The following is a 13,422-nucleotide window of genomic DNA, read 5'->3' on the forward strand; positions in this document are numbered from 1 at the left end:
GAACTCGAAGGGGATTTAGCCAGCTCACAGTGAAGTGTCTAAATCCCCTTCAGTGTAGGTACCTGGTACAATGACTGTATGGGAAATAGGATTTAGCCAGCTCTTAGCCACACTTATACTGTCTTATATTACTGAGGTTGTTTTTGGTGATGGTAGTATCAGTACTAAGTAACAAGAAAATGGATAGTATAATATGTGTATTTTGTCTTGAATTTGTTTCCAGGTCACCTAAAAAAATAATAATATTTATTTAGCCATTTATTTTTTAAAGATAAAATGTACTTATTGGGCCAACCTTTTAAGAGTTAATTTCTCTTGTGGTTACTCATAAATGATCCATATTGATCTGTAGATATCTAAAAACAAGATCATTTTAGAGTGAGAAATAGAGAAACTGAAGATACAGGGTCATAAATTGGAAGCAACAGCAAGAAATGCAAACTGAAAGGTCAACTCAAAGTAAAGGATAATGTGTAGATATTAGCCCATGAGAAAAGTTATTTGCAATTATTATTTTATGCTAGAACCTTAATGCACAGTAGCATGCATTAGATATATATGAAGAGCCCCCTCTCCCTCTCTATTCACAGAACTTGTTTTCATCAACAGAAAATTATAGTTTCCAGTTCATTTCTATGGTGTTACTTAGTATTCTTTGGGGCAGGGCCATCTTTTCCATTGGGCACCATGGGCAGGTGCCCGGGGGCCCCAGGGGCAAGGGGGCCCCATAGGCAAGTCTCTTAATAAAATAAATAATCCTGCAAAAAAAAAATCCTGCAAAAGAAAAACTTCAAGGGTCACTGAGCGAGTACATTTAAAAAAAGCAGTGCATCGAGGCCCCTATATATATATATATATATATATATATATATATATATATATATATACATATATATATATATTATATATAGGGCCCCCGATGCACTGCTTTTCCCGGGGGCCCGTAATGTTGTTAAGATGGCCCTGCTCTGGGGAATATTCAATTCAGTCTGGAGCATGTAGATTTGCTTACAGAAATTGACTATTATTCTTGTATGCTTTGTAGTGGATAATTTAGGCTATGTTTTAATCATACTTGCCCACTCTCCCGTATTGTCCGGGAGACTCCCTAATTCTGCATAGATCTCCCGCAGTACCTGGTTGGTTTTCCCGCATCCTGCCACTTCCCAGTGAAGTGGTCAGGATGGGGTCCTCCATGACGTGAGTCACAGCAAGCTGCGTAATGTAGGCTTTGCCACCTGGGTCATATTAACACGGATGCATAAATGTATAGTTAAGAGCGGTACTTACATTACACGATTCCCTCCCCCCCCCCCCCCCCAAGAAATGTTCAGATTTTAGTGTTAACATTTTTAGTTAAATAAGTACTTGGATATACCCATGGTGTATATTTTACTCAAGGGGTACTTATGTGGCATTATTTAGCACAATGGGTCTGGTGACTCCCCAGTCATTGGCTCCAGTCCATGTACTAGAATACCTCTTCCCTATCCTAATCCTACTGGAACCATACTCAAGAAGGGCACTGGGAGTAGGTATGGCAATTATAACAAGAGCGCAGAATGTTGATCAATGCAAGTAAGGCAGACAAGAGGAGGAATCATTCTGAGGATGCCCTATCACAGTAAAATCTTATATATATATATAAATCATTGGTCTGCTTGTCTGTCCAGTTATGCATTCAGACACCCCTGCACCGATTGGGATGAAACCAACACGAGATGGTCCAGTTGAATCCTGTCCAGGTGTTAGTGAGATTAGGGTCCCAGTAGAACCTCCCGTTGGTGTACGCTGGGCAGAACTTTGACCTGGCGAGCCTGTCCTGGTCCTTCCACTAGATGGATTTCAATGACATTTAATCTAAAAACAAAAATCACACTGGGCAGCCACCTAATGGGTGTGTTGGAAGACCTGCTAAGCTTCTAATTATTTTGAAAAGGTTGACAGTTACATCCAACTCATTGATAACTTAATAGCTTGAAGATTTAAACCCAGGCAACGGCAGGTACTTCAGCTAGTAATTAATAAAACAGGATCTTTATTCTTAAGATTATTTGCATAATTGCCTTTCTTTCAATGCCACAGCTTTTGTCTCTCAGCACTTATTGTGGCAGGTACAGCGTGCACTGAAAATTAGAGTGCACTACATTTGTGCACGTCAAATTTAGATTCAGACACACACCTAACTTAAAATTACCTGGACTGAATAAAGATGTAGTTAGTGGCACACTATACAATTAAACACCTGTGTGATTACGATGGATCAGTTGCAAATTGCATTACAAGTTACTTCTTGCTGCTGTAGGTGGAAAATTAAGTTTATTATGCGGGGACCCTTCTTATAATCAGATGTGGTGTAATAGACTTCGTGCTAGATGCATCTTTTTAAAAAAATTTGGACATATTTGAATATAACAATAATAATGTAATAATTGTCAGGCTAAAAGTAATGTAGGCATTCAATAAAAAAATCCTAATATGTGGAAGATGGTTCTCATACTATATTGGTAAATTATGTCATTACTTTATTTCAAAAAGATAATTAAGAGAATAGATAGTATATTATTTGTTTTACAATCCTTGGTTCAGCAGGTATATTTTTATGCATTTATCTAATATTTTGACATGCTTGTAGGACACACGAGGAAAGCGTGAAGGTCTCTTCCACACGGGTCACATATAGACATGTAAAAAATATCTAACATAAAGGGGTAGAGGGGTTTGGGTCAAAACTTATCTTCCAGGTCTGGTGGCTTGTAAACAAAAGAAAATGTGCTACATATACAGCAGTGTGTATGTCCAAGTTGTGGCCAGTGTTCCTACGTGTGTAAGTTACTGGACATTATGAATTATTGTGCACCATTTTCACAGAGAGGCGCATGGTATCAGCACTAAATAGGTTATTGAAAAAATTAGATCACAAACAGTGCAAGACAATGGGGTATATTTACTAAACTGCAGGTTTGATAAAGTGGAGATGTTGCCTATAGCAACCAATCATTTTCTAGCTGTTATTTTGTAGAATGCACTAAATAAATGATGTCTATAGCAACCAATCAGATTCTAGTTATCATTTATTTAGTGCATTCTACATAATGACAGCTAGAAAATGATTGGTTGCTATAGACAACATCTCCACTCTTACAAAGCCGCAGTTTAATAAATATACCCCCATGAGTGTGCTGGTCCGGCCGGCTGCCTGGATCAGTCACCCCCCTCCTGGGTCCTCCATTGCTGGGGGAGAACCTTGGTCGGCATAGCAATTACAGGTAAAGTACAGACTTGATATACTAAACATTGAGATGTTTTTGAGAAAGTTAAGCAACCAAAGCAACAATAAAGATGTAGTAATTTTAATGGTGAAATAAATAACTAGTTTATTACAACCTTACCTCTGAAATATACAAAAAAAGCTGCTTTCAGTATGTTTTGTTTACATCACATTATGTACTTCTTACTAAGTATTCAAATATACAGTATATTACAACGTTCAGCTGTCTGTAATATGTAACAGCACACACAAATGTCTGATAACGTCCATTTACAATATCAGGTAATATATCCCACTTGCTGGTCCTCATCGTAACAAGCTACAACATAACTATCACTCTTCGCGGTAATTTCATCAGGCATTATCAGGTGGATAATAACATGAAGTTCGAGAGTAGAAATAAAATAATAAACTGTCTCTATTAGGTTTCTTGCTTTCTCCTTCGTTAATATCGCTTGATGGACGGACACTTTAAAATGGGAATCCCATAACAGTCCGCTCCAGAACGTGTCCTTTTACCCTCTGGGAGTCACAAGCACTATTTGAACTCTTCCTTAAACAGATGAGTTTTCAGCAGGATCCTGCAGTTAGAGACGATACTTGACAGAGATATTCTGTTGAACATTTCCACGGGCAGCATTCAAGAAGGGTCATAGTCCTGAGAGCGGAGGTAACCTGGGAGAAGCAAATAAAAAAAGGGTCAGCGTAAGCAGAGGGTTGGTATGTACAGAGATTGTGATAATAGATATAAGTGGAAATGGATAGGACAGCACTAAATACTTTTGTAGTGACAAGATGATTTCAGTAAGACAACAGTAATTAATGACGGAGAGTATAGAGGTTATTTCTGCAGCGACTATTTGAATGGATTGTAGGAGACAAAGATATCATTACAGTAGTCTGGACAGTATGTAACAAAAATTGCTTTGTAGTATAAGAAAAAATGTTTTATTTCTGAAAGAGTAATCAGGGAAATAAAACACAGAATAAATAATAGGATTTTTATATATAGTCCCCTGGGAGACACTGCATGACTGGTCCCTACACTATACCCCAATGTTTCCCAGACACTTTAAGACATCCTAGAAGTTCACCGTAGCTCTACCCCCTCTATACTACTCTCCCTATAAGCCGGCGGTTCCCAAACTGTGCGCCGCGGCGCTGTCACTGGGGTGCCGCGGGCCAAGCATTAAAAAAAGAAAGAACACAGAAACTTACCAATCTGTCGGGCGCCGGGACCCAGCAGACTCCTCTCTCCCACAGCTGTCACTGAATATCGACGTCAGTAACAAGCTGCTGCGGGAGAGAGGAGTCTGCTGGGTCCCGGCGCCCGACAGATTGGTAACTTTCTGTGTTCTTTCTTTTTATTCTATGGCTGGCGCGCGGCAGAGGAGTGAGAGGGAGCGTGACAGCGGGGCACAGCAGGACAGACAGCGGGGCACAACAGGGCAGAGGAGGGTGACAGAGGGGCACAACAGGGCAGAGGAGGGTAACAGCGGACAGAGGAGTGCGACACAGCGTGACAGAGGGCAGAGGAGGGGGACATTGTGAGAGAGGGCAGAGGAGGGGTGACAGAGCAGAGGAGGGGGGACAGCGTGACAGAGGGCAGAGGGGTCAGTGTGAGAGAGGGCAGTGTGTCTTGATGCAGAGGGGGCAGTGTGTCTGGATGCAGAGGGGGCAGAGTGCCTGAGGGCAGAGTGTCTGGATGCAGAGGGGGCATTTTTGCATACAACTAAATAAGTATTTCTGTCCTGACCTAAATACTTATTACAATTTTTTGACCCAACTACTTCTAAAACAGGACTGCTCAATAATTATTTTGGAGGGGTGCCTTGAAAAAATTTGGAGACTCTAAGGGTGCCGCGAACTGCAAAAGTTTGGGAACCACTGCTATAGGCCTTCAATTTATGTTTAACCCTGAAGAGGAGTAGACAGGCTCAAACATTAGCAATCATGGGTGGGCAGAACACCATCATGCCAATTTCTTATCAGCAGACTTGGCGACTGGGCACCTAGCAGACAAGAGGAAAAAAACAGGAGAGAAACCTGGGCACCTTAACTTTTGGTACATTAACAGGAAGAAAAGCACTTTTTCCTCCTGTCACCCAACTAATAATATTGTCGAGCTACGGCCCAAACAGGACACCCACAGAAAATGCAAGTGACTCAAGAGTCTTCTTAGACTGCCTGTGAACCCCAGTACCGACTTTGGCCGGGTCCTGTGGAGGAATCCAGCATTGTGAGTGGGGGCATTAGAGTAAACACCACCTCGTTACCTCCATTCTTACGCTCAGAGCGTTAGACAATCATCCAAGCTGTGACATTAAAGTCGTAGACTTTGGAGACCACCCCAGTAATAAAATTCTAAACTAAAGGCCTAACAGAAGAGTGGTTTACAGCAGGAGTAGTGTCAGTGAACTTCCAGAATGTCTTATATTGCCCTTTCGCCTGGTCCCTACCGTATCCTCCAATGGTTCCTGGTGTCCCGCAATGAATGCCTGAAAAATAGCCAAATTTAAAAGTTATGGATAAGTGAGAAAGCTGAAATATGGCACCCAAAAAAGTGTGTAGAAAACTGGATGTATTGTTATTTTTGTGAGAGAATTGAGAAAAGTCTTTTATGTACAGTGTTGTGACAAAAGCAATTATACTCATGGCCTGTAATGAAAATATCATCTGAGTAAAATGTGGTTTTGTTTATTAAAGATTACTGCATCTAGTCACAACATCTATGGCAATAACGGTCTCTGTATTATTATCTCACTTGCCGGTAAGGCTCTACTCCTCTTTTAAATAAAAAGTACCCCGTTTCATTCTGAAGTAAGAGGTGTCAGGATTGAGGCAGCGGGGCCTGTGAGGGAAAAGCTGGTGGGCGGCAGTGAGACACGATTGTGGGCAGCAGGCCTGTGAGGGAAAAGAGAATGAGCACATGTCATGGGGAATAGCAGATAAAAGATGGTGAGTGTTGTCAGGGTATTGTTGGTTGAGGAGGGGCTGTGTGGGGAAGAGGCTTCTCCCTCACATGCCCCTTCTGCCCACATGCCCCCCCCCTCTGTGCCCTGCAGCTTCCATCACACATGCCCCGCTATGCCAAGAGAGAAAGACACACACACTACCATGTGACCCCTATGTCAAACAGCTTCCACCACACATGCCCCCTGTGCCAGCCCTGCATCCACCACACATGCCCCCTGTGCCAGCCCTGCTTCCACCACACATGCCCCCTGTGCCAGCCCTGCTTCCACCACACATGCCCCCTGTGCCAGCCCTGCTTCCACCACACATGCCCCCTGTGCCAGCCCTGCTTCCACCACACATGCCCCCTGTGCCAGCCCTGCTTCCACCACACATGCCCCCTGTGCCAGCCCTGCTTCCTCCACACAGGCCCCCTGTGCCAGCCCTGCTTCCTCCACACAGGCCCCCTGTGCCAGCCCTGCTTCCACCACACAGGCCCCCTGTGCCAGCCCTGCTTCCACCACACATGCCCCCTGTGCCAGCCCTGCTTCCACCACACATGCCCCCTGTGCCAGCCCTGCTTCCACCACACATGCCCCCTGTGCCAGCCCTGCTTCCACCACACATGCCCCCTGTGCCAGCCCTGCATCCACCACACATGCCCCCTGTGCCAGCCCTGCTTCCACCACACATGCCCCCTGTGCCAGCCCTGCTTCCACCACACATGCCCCCTGTGCCAGCCCTGCATCCACCACACATGCCCCCTGTGCCAGCCCTGCATCCACCACACATGCCCCCTGTGCCAGCCCTGCATCCACCACACATGCCCCCTGTGCCAGCCCTGCTTCCACCACACATGCCCCCTGTGCCAGCCCTGCTTCCACCACACATGCCCCCTGTGCCAGCCCTGCTTCCTCCACACAGGCCCCCTGTGCCAGCCCTGCTTCCTCCACACAGGCCCCCTGTGCCAGCCCTGCTTCCACCACACAGGCCCCCTGTGCCAGCCCTGCTTCCACCACACATGCCCCCTGTGCCAGCCCTGCTTCCACCACACATGCCCCCTGTGCCAGCCCTGCATCCACCACACATGCCCCCTGTGCCAGCCCTGCTTCCACCACACATGCCCCCTGTGCCAGCCCTGCTTCCTCCACACAGGCCCCCTGTGCCAGCCCTGCTTCCTCCACACAGGCCCCCTGTGCCAGCCCTGCTTCCACCACACAGGCCCCCTGTGCCAGCCCTGCTTCCACCACACATGCCCCCTGTGCCAGCCCTGCTTCCACCACACATGCCCCCTGTGCCAGCCCTGCATCCACCACACATGCCCCCTGTGCCAGCCCTGCTTCCACCACACATGCCCCCTGTGCCAGCCCTGCTTCCACCACACATGCCCCCTGTGCCAGCCCTGCTTCCACCACACATGCCCCCTGTGCCAGCCCTGCATCCACCACACATGCCCCCTGTGCCAGCCCTGCTTCCACCACACATGCCCCCTGTGCCAGCCCTGCATCCACCACACATGCCCCCTGTGCCAGCCCTGCATCCACCACACATGCCCCCTGTGCCAGCCCTGCTTCCACCACACATGCCCCCTGTGCCAGCCCTGCTTCCACCACACATGCCCCCTGTGCCAGCCCTGCTTCCTCCACACAGGCCCCCTGTGCCAGCCCTGCTTCCTCCACACAGGCCCCCTGTGCCAGCCCTGCTTCCACCACACAGGCCCCCTGTGCCAGCCCTGCTTCCACCACACATGCCCCCTGTGCCAGCCCTGCTTCCACCACACATGCCCCCTGTGCCAGCCCTGCTTCCACCACACATGCCCCCTGTGCCAGCCCTGCTTCCACCACACATGCCCCCTGTGCCAGCCCTGCTTCCACCACACATGCCCCCTGTGCCAGCCCTGCTTCCACCACACATGCCCCCTGTGCCAGCCCTGCTTCCACCACACATGCCCCCTGTGCCAGCCCTGCTTCCACCACACATGCCCCCTGTGCCAGCCCTGCATCCACCACACATGCCCCCTGTGCCAGCCCTGCATCCACAACACATGCCCCCTGTGCCAGCCCTGCTTCCACCACACATGCCCCCTGTGCCAGCCCTGCTTCCACCACACATGCCCCCTGTGCCAGCCCTGCTTCCTCCACACAGGCCCCCTGTGCCAGCCCTGCTTCCTCCACACAGGCCCCCTGTGCCAGCCCTGCTTCCTCCACACAGGCCCCCTGTGCCAGCCCTGCTTCCTCCACACAGGCCCCCTGTGCCAGCCCTGCTTCCACCACACAGGCCCCCTGTGCCAGCCCTGCTTCCACCACACATGCCCCCTGTGCCAGCCCTGCTTCCACCACACATGCCCCCTGTGCCAGCCCTGCTTCCACCACACATGCCCCCTGTGCCAGCCCTGCTTCCACCACACATGCCCCCTGTGCCAGCCCTGCTTCCACCACACATGCCCCCTGTGCCAGCCCTGCTTCCACCACACATGCCCCCTGTGCCAGCCCTGCTTCCACCACACATGCCCCCTGTGCCAGCCCTGCTTCCACCACACATGCCCCCTGTGCCAGCCCTGCATCCACCACACATGCCCCCTGTGCCAGCCCTGCATCCACCACACATGCCCCCTGTGCCAGCCCTGCTTCCACCACACATGCCCCCTGTGCCAGCCCAGCTTCCACCACACATGCCCCCTGTGCCAGCCCTGCTTCCACCACACATGCCCCCTGTGCCAGCCCTGCTTCCACCACACATGCCCCCTGTGCCAGCCCTGCTTCCACCACACATGCCCCCTGTGCCAGCCCTGCTTCCACCACACATGCCCCCTGTGCCAGCCCTGCTTCCACCACACATGCCCCCTGTGCCAGCCCTGCTTCCACCACACATGCCCCCTGTGCCAGCCCTGCTTCCACCACACATGCCCCCTGTGCCAGCCCTGCTTCCACCACACATGCCCCCTGTGCCAGCCCTGCTTCCACCACACATGCCCACTGTGCCAGCCCTGCATCCACCACACATGCCCCCTGTGCCAGCCCTGCTTCCACCACACATGCCCCCTGTGCCAGCCCTGCTTCCACCACACATGCCCCCTGTGCCAGCCCTGCTTCCACCACACATGCCCCCTTTGCCAGCCCTGCTTCCACCACACATGCCCCCTGTGCCAGCCCTGCTTCCACCACACATGCCCCCTGTGCCAGCCCTGCTTCCACCACACATGCCCCTGTGCCAGCCCTGCATCCACCACACATGCCCCCTGTGCCAGCCCTGCATCCACCACACATGCCCCCTGTGCCAGCCCTGCTTCCACCACACATGCCCCCTGTGCCAGCCCAGCTTCCACCACACATGCCCCCTGTGCCAGCCCTGCATCCACCACACACTAGCTTCCCTTCTACTTACCTTTTTGTACACGATAGCAGCCAAGATCCGAAAGAAACGATGGCGCTCCTGCACAGATAATACAGCCTTTCAGCAGCCCGCCTAACACTTTGTACCATGTGACCGCTGCGATCACATGACCCTGTGACGTCATATTGACGTGCCAGGGTACCTAAACCGAAGGGGATTTAGCCGCTACCGTGTTTTGACAGCTAAACCGAACAGCAGCGATTTCTAGATTACAATGCCAGACCACCAATGTACCCTAATGCTACTACGCGCTATCGCCTCCACTCATCCACAAAGCCTGCAGTTTTGCGGAGAGATACTTTATGCAAGATGCTGCGTGGATTGAGTAAAATATAGAGAGGGGTTCTGTCGCAATATATGTACTATGCATTAGATTACCAATGGGGCAGGTCTATATGTTTATTCAATAAAGCACTCGTAAATCTAATTTCTGTTTAACTGGGACCCTTTATATTAGCTATCAATACAGTGTTACTAGGTGTCCATGCGTTATACACTGTTTGAGAAGCAGCACTTTGGGATACTACTATCCCCTGTATAATGACCTAATGTATTAACAATTGGCAACTAAAAAGTTAATATTTAATAAAACATACTATCTAAATCATTTATATCTCATTATGTTACCTAACAGCAGTGAGTAATTATTAATACATACACCCCTTAGTATTCTGTAAATTTTGAACATACTAATCTATACTGCCATCTAGAGCTCATTCCTGGGTTTGAAATTACCTGCTATTTACACAGTGTTACACTGCTTCCTTACACATAAGTGCTTAAGACCTCTATAGGAAGAACTTTGAAGTGTATAGAGATATAACCACAATCTGAGGACCTATGTGGAAGGTCTCCCTTCTTTGGACATACAGTTCGCTGCCTAGACACTATTGAATAATAGGGTACTTTTATAGTTAATCCATACTTTGGGACATTATTTATTCTAGTCAGCCCTTCAACCGGGTGTTTTATTTTAATTCTTTCTGTTTCAACACTTTATTTTTTAATATTTCGCCTATGTATCATTTTTATTGAACACTCATTTATGTTTTTAACGTATACCAATAAAGTTTTGTGTATTAATACAATGTGATACTCTACCTGGAGTGCTAATTAGGTCATAACTTTCTCTTCCCCTGCATATTATTGTGTATTTTAACCTTAGCACCCCCTCACGAGATATATAGAATACAAGTAGCTGACCTGTGAGGAAGGTTAATATCTTGTGCGGAGCTCCTTTCCTTTTCCCATTTACCTTTTCTTCCCCTGTATATAGAAGCATATCCGGCAACCACTAATACTGCTGTGTTCACTGCAAAGAAAATTGTACAAGAGTTTGTGTGTAGATTCGGTATCCCTAGAATCATCGAAAGTGATAGGGGTACCCACTTTACTGGTGATATCTTCCAAAACATGTGTAAGCTCATGGGAATCAGTAGCAGACTTCACACCCCTTACCGACCACAAGCCAGTGGTAAGGTGGAAAGAGTAAATGGTACTATTAAGAACAAGCTGTCACGGGCACTAGGAGTCTTTACCCAGGTATCACCAGATGATGGACTTACCAGAGCAGTATAGTTGGTAATATGGTACTCTGGTAGCGGGGTGACCACGGAACAGGAGACAGCAGATGGTAAGAGAATGCTCGAGGAAAGTCTATGACTAGCAGCACTGGTAATAGGTAGATAACTGTACACAAGGAACTAGATGGACAAGGAAACGTGAGGGTAGTCAGTGGTCTGCGTATAGCAAGTTGTACCACTGCTATAGTGAGGAGGAATGTCCAGGAGTAACGAGGAGGTGGTGAGAGTCAGCGGTCTGCGTATAGCAAGTTGTACCGCTGTCTAGGTGAAGGAATGGAATCCAGGTGAAGGTATCAGGGGAGTCAGTGGTCTGCGTTAGCAAGTTGTACCACTGCTATGTGAGAGGATACTTGAAACTGGTGTCACAGGGAACAGGAGACAGTGGTCTGCATCTAGCAAGTTGTACCACTGCAATATATATGTGAGGAGGAGCACGAGGAGATGAATGCAAGGCAGAGTATACACGGGCACACAGAACTTGATCCCACGATGATATGCACAATATAATGATACCTGAGCAGCACTGCACAAATATACAGAGTCACAATAACTATCCAGGCAAATAGGAAACAGTCAAATGATAGCAATAGTCTCAGTGGATAGAGAACTCCGGAGGAGAACAAACTCAGTCCAGCTAGATATGCAATACACAAGCACAGTCAATGAGAAGTATGCATACCGCGGTTCAGGAGAGCAGGCTGTCAGAGAGACGTGCAGGGATACCTGAGCGGCTGAAGGCCGGCAGGAGGAGAGACCACTGGAAGGTGGAAGCGGTAACCAAGTTGGTACAGCGCACGGTAGGTAGACCAGCAAGAACGAGGCAATACTCAGGAAGCAGTAGTATATGGAACTGGACACCTGGAGAACACGGGAGAGTTGAGGCGGTCTGATAACCAGTAGTTGAGATGAAAGCAGCGGAGCGCTGACCCGATGAAGACAGGCGAGTTGAAATGAGCAGGAACACTGTAGAAGCACGGAGACAGCGGATAGGAATCAGCTGGCTGCAGACACGATGAACACTGGAGAGTTGAGGTGAGCAGGACTCTGTAGAAGCACGGAGGCAGCGGATAGGAATCAGCTGGTGCAGTCACGATGAACACGGGAGAGTTGAAGTGAGCAGGATACTGTAGAAGCACGGAGGCAGCGGATAGGAATCAGCTGGTGCAGTCACGATGAACACGGGAGAGTTGAAGTGAGCAGGATACTGTAGAAGCACGGAGGCAGCGGATAGGAATCAGCTGGTGCAGTCATGATGACCACGGGAGAGTTGAAGTGGTCTGGAAACCACAAACGAACAACAGGAATCAGCAGGAGCTGAATACACGAGGAAACACAGGAACACCTTCAGAGGCTCATGGGGAATGAGACTCCAAGATCAGGCAACGAGGTATTGACCACAGGTGCTTTAAATAGGGAGTGTTGCCTGATCAGCCAATTAACTAAAAGCAACAGGTACTGAAGGTTTGAAAGGGCTGCACATGCGCAGACCCTCAGGATGGTGGACGGCCACGGTTCCTAAACACACGAGAAGCGTCACTCACAGTCCGGTGAGTGACAGTACCCCCCCCCTTTAAAGGTGGGCACAGAACACCTGGAACCGGGTTTGTCCGGATACTTGGAATAAAACTTCTTAAGAAGAGCTGGAGCGTTGAGATCTTCAGCTTTGATCCATGAGCGCTCCTCAGGACCAAAGCCCTTCCAATGAACAAGGAAACGAAGGACTCCTCGCAAAATTTTTGCATCCAAAACGTGAGTAATCTCAAAGTCCTCCTCTTGATGAACTTGAACTGGCCGAGGTGCTGAAGGAGGGACCGAGAAACAGTTGATGATAAGAGGTTTGAGCAAAGACACATGGAAGGCATTGGAAATACGAAGGTTCTTAGGAAGTAGAAGTTTGAAACAAACTGGATTTATAACTTGAATGATCCTATACGGACCAATAAAACGAGGAGCGAACTTCATAGATGGGACCTTCAAACGGATATTTTTGGTTGATAACCAAACACGATCTCCGATTTTCAGTGGTGGAATAGCCCGTCTCCTTTTATCTGCAAAAGACTTATATCTGGCAGATGTCTTCTTTAAACAGGTTTTGACCTGAGACCAAATATTTTTGAAGGTTTGGCAAACAGTCTCTACAGCAGGAACTTGGGTGGGAGGGAGGGCAGGAAATTCCGGAAAAGACGGATGGTGACCGTAAACCACAAAGAATGGAGTTTT

At 48.4% G+C, this 13,422-nt stretch overlaps 1 long non-coding RNA gene across 1 annotated transcript; it reads right to left on the reverse strand.

Annotated features, from left to right (window-relative positions):
- Positions 1 to 3,351: 3,351 nt before the first annotated feature.
- LOC142096966 (uncharacterized) lies at positions 3,352 to 9,916 on the reverse strand. The gene is made up of 3 exons (XR_012678067.1): positions 9,611 to 9,916; positions 5,731 to 6,175; positions 3,352 to 3,946 (listed from the first exon to the last, which is right to left on the reverse strand). It is a non-coding gene; the product is annotated as an uncharacterized LOC142096966 (long non-coding RNA).
- Between the last annotated feature and the right edge of the window lie 3,506 nt (positions 9,917 to 13,422).

The sequence above is a fragment of the Mixophyes fleayi genome, chromosome 7, assembly GCF_038048845.1.
Source record: "Mixophyes fleayi isolate aMixFle1 chromosome 7, aMixFle1.hap1, whole genome shotgun sequence".
Lineage (NCBI taxonomy): Eukaryota > Metazoa > Chordata > Amphibia > Anura > Limnodynastidae > Mixophyes > Mixophyes fleayi.